This window comes from Oncorhynchus tshawytscha, linkage group LG11 (genome assembly GCF_018296145.1).
Source record: "Oncorhynchus tshawytscha isolate Ot180627B linkage group LG11, Otsh_v2.0, whole genome shotgun sequence".
Lineage (NCBI taxonomy): Eukaryota > Metazoa > Chordata > Actinopteri > Salmoniformes > Salmonidae > Oncorhynchus > Oncorhynchus tshawytscha.
In genome coordinates this window covers 33,517,564-33,522,012 of record NC_056439.1, presented here as the reverse complement: position 1 = coordinate 33,522,012, position 4,449 = coordinate 33,517,564, and positions in this window count along the sequence as shown.

Sequence of the window (4,449 nt, the reverse complement as noted above, 5' to 3'; positions counted from 1 at the left end):
TTAGTTATGTTGGGTGAGTTTTCTAATTCAATGGGTTCTAATTTGTCTTTGTTGCTATGGAACTGACAGTAGCTGTGCGATAAGTTCCACTAGGTGTCACTGAATCCCTCTAGAATGTTGGCATAGCCAACCACCAATACACTACTGTTTTATATCTATGCCTACCACTCTGCCTGCTTTCATAATTACTTGACGGTTTTCATTTTGTTTTGTCCAACTTTGCTAAAATAATTGAAAATACAGCTCACAGTGACTACTATTTGCTGGATAAATGTATTCCACTTTCTCTATTCAACCTCATCACAATAGCTGTGAACCAGTGGAAACAGTGCCATTACCTCTCAGTTGGAGATGAATGGGGAGTCTAATAGGAAAATAAGAAAATCCTTCCATAATGTCAGGGAACGTGAGCAGGGTAGTTGATTGTAGAAATCAGCCTGGTTCTGCTCTTAAAGGGATAGACACCCTCGCCATCAGAGGTCAAGAACAATAAGGCTCCGCCTCCACAGTAAACAGGTGAGGTTGTGACTACCTATATGGCATGAATCTCTCATTTTAACCAGACTTAACAGACTGAAAAGCCAGTTAGAAACAAGGTATTGATGGAAATTGATATTCTATTTAGAGCTATTGCCAATCTCTAGCTATGTAGCTTTTCTAAAACCTCCAACATCAAGCTAAAACAGGAAACACACCACAAAGCAAACACTGATGGTGGTGGCTCAATCAGTGAAAGAAATTGCATTTGCAAGGGAACAATAGAGCAGTGTGAATGTGGTTCCTATCTTTTGTGTTCCTTGTAGGTCAATAGCCTGCTTCTCATAATACGTGCTGTATTCCCATTAATATTGACCTGAGATCTCTGTAAGTAATTAGAGGTGCAGACTTCTGTGGTGAAGAGCAGAGACAAACACAATTGAAGTCGGAAGTTTACATACACCTTAGCCAAATACATTTAAACTCAGTTTTTCACAATTCCTGACATTTAATCCTAGTAAAATTCCCTGTTTTAGGTCAGTTAGGATCACCACTTTATTTTAAGAATGTGAAATGTCAGAATAATTATAGAGAGAATGATTTATTTCAGCTTTTATTTCTTTCATCACATTCCCAGTGGGTCAGAAGTTTACATACACTCAAATAGTATTTGGCAGCATTGCCTTTAAATTGTTTAACTTGGGTCAAACGTTTTGGGTAGCCTTCCACAAGCTTCCCACAATAAGTTGGGAGAATTTTGGTCCATTCCTAATGACAGAGCTGGTGTAACTGAGTCAGGTATTCTTGGCCTCCTTGCTCGCACACGCTTTTTCAGTTCTGCCCATTTTGTATGGGATTGAGGTCAGGGCTTTGTGATGACCACTCCAATACCTTGACTTTGTTGTCCTTAAGCCATTTTGCCACAACTTTGGAAGTATGCTTGGAGTCATTGTCCATTTGGAAGACCCATTTGCGACCAAGATTTAACTTCCTGACTGATGTCTTGAGATGTTGCTTCAATATATCCACATCATTTTCCTGTCTCATGATGCCATCTATTTTGTGAAGTGCACCAGTCCCTCCTGCAGCAAATCACCCTCACAACATTATGCTTCCACCCCCGTGCTTCACGGTTGGGATGGTGTTTTCGGCTTGCAAGCCTCCCCCTTTTTCCTCCAAACATAACGATGGTCATTATGGCCAAACAGTTCTATTTTTGTTTCATCAGACCAGAGGACATTTCTCCAAAAAGTACAATCTTTGTCCCCATGTGCAGTTGCAAACCGTAGTCTGGCTTTTTTATTGCAGTTTTGGAGCCATGGGATTGATTTGCACTTTTCACATCAAAGTACGTTCATCTCTAGGAGACGGAACGCGTCTTCTTCCTGAGCGGTATGACGGCTGCGTGGTCCCATGGTGATTATACTTGCATACTATTGATGTACAGATGAACGTTGTACCTTCAGGCATTTGGAAATTGCTCCCAAGGCTGAACCAGACTTGTGGAGGTCTACAATTTATTTTCTGAGGTCTTGGCTGATTTCTTTAGATTTTCCCATGACGTCAAGCATAGAGGCACTGAGTTTGAAGGTCGGCCTTGAAATATATCCACAGATACACCTCCAATTGACTTAAATGATGTCAATTAGCCTATCAGAAGCTTCTAAAGCCATGACTTCATTTTCTGGAATTTTCCAAGCTGTTTAAATGCACAGTCAACTTAGTGTATGTAAACTTCTGACCCACTGGAATTGTGACACAGTGAATAATAAGTGAAATAATCCATCTGTAAACAATTGTTGTAAAAATTACTTTTGGCAGGAATAATGTAGATGTCCTAAACGACTTGCCAAAACTTTAGTTTGTTGACAAGAAATTTGTGGAGTGGTTAAAAAACTAGTTTTAATGACTCTAACCTAAGTGTATGTAAACTTCCGACTTCGACTGTATATCTCAGATCAAATCATCTGGCTTCACCTTTACTGAGGACAGACAGTCCAACACAGACTATTATGTCTCTTAAAAATAAGAAAATATCTTCCATCTGTTCATAGCAAATAGGATGCATTCATTTCTCTCAAATGTCTTTGGAGTTCATAGAAAAAGGTATGTATCCCCAGTCTCAGTGTCACTGTGCCCCAGTGGAAGCCTAAGCTAGCTGTGGCGTCAGCTTCCAGGTTTGTTCTTAACTCCTTTGCACAAACACATGCAGAGGAGTTCCAATCCTGACTACAGCTGCTTTGTGTGGAGAAAGCAGTCTGAGATGGTGCAGCCTGCAGGCTTAGCATTGCTGACAGTTAATTTTCTTATATTTGACACCCAGCTCACGGAAAGTCACAGTCATTCTCCCACCCAGGTTCCTCACACGATCATTTCCAATAACATGGCTGAGTAAGGAAAAAGAGGGACAGTTAACAGACAGTTCATTAAACTCAGAGGACAGCGTGTCTGGAAATGGGATGTTTTTAATGTATTTAAGTCACTGATGACAAATAAAATAAAACATGTAGCCTAGTTCAGGTAGAACTATTTTTGGTTCCAGGTAGAACTCTTTTGCCTTGCATGTGGAAAGGGGTCTACATGGAACCCAAAAGGGTTCGACCTGGAACCAAAGGGATTCTTTAAAGGGTTCTCCTATGGGGACAGCCGAAGAACACTTTTTGATTCTAGATAATACCTTTTTTCTAAGAGTGTTAAAGGCATTTTTAATTACATTGAAATGTTGAAGCCCAAAGACAGCCATAACAACAGAATCTACAAAAAAAAGGAAAGTGGGTCGTTCATTGTTCTGGTGTCATCCACCTAATTCAGACTGAATATGAACTATAACACATATTCATACACAGTAAGATCCTTCCATCCATGAGATGGTGTAGTCAAAAAGCAAAGAAGCATGAGAGTTGAACTACGGAGGAGGTAGGATTTATTATATGTTGAGGCATGGCAGGCGGGCAGGCAGGCGAGGAGACACTGATGATTTACGGCACTGGTATCATTGGACTACAGGGAATTGATCCATGCGAGATGGATCTAACGAACAGGAGCTGAAACTAATTAGGACAAGATGTGGGAATATCCCATTATAGTCCCTATAGAAGAGTGGGAAACTGAGAGCCAAATCAAAGCATAAGAATTAACACAAGGTACATTTTAAACGATGGATGCCACAATATTCTTAGGATATAGAGTACCGTATTAAGTTCTAATGATGGTCAAAGGAGCCCTGTGTAGGAGCAGAGCGTTGAATGCATGTGGAAATTCATCTATATGGAGGCGTCTGAGAAGAAATGTGAAGCCCCGTAGGTCTTTCTAATTGAAGATTGGGATTTGTGGATGTTAGTGAGCAGAAACCTCATCACTCCCATGATCTTACTGGCCTTTCCCTCTCATTTCCTAATGTCTGCGCGAAAGCCCTCTTAAATAGTCTTAGAGGACTCTTATTTTCCTCAGTTCTCGCAGTTAAACAGGCCAGAACAGGGTTGTCAAATGTCCATAATATCCATGATGTCCAGATCAAAAGTCCAGCTGTAAGTATGTTGAGAACAGAAAAGAAGGACCTAAAGACCAACTGATTAACTAGATGTGGCTCTGTGCTTCTCAGCAGTTTTTACTCCCAAGCCATAAGACTCCTGAACACCCCTCTTTTACGCTGCATAGTCACTTTAACCATATCTACATGTACATACTACCTCAATCAGCCTGACGAACCGGTGTCTGTATGTAGCCTCGCTACTTTTATAGCCTCGCTACTGTATATAGCCTCGCTACTATTTCTTCCACCTCACAGAACTTGGGGTCCGAACAACATTTATGTTCTGGAGAAGGTATAAAAGATCGGTGAAGAATCCAGTTATGAACCGGTCTGTTTGTTACATTTTGGTGAGGCTCATGGGAGACGGTGCGGCCACATTACCATAACGCTGTTTATATAAAATAGCCTCAGATATGAGGTTTACATCTAATTGTTGTATA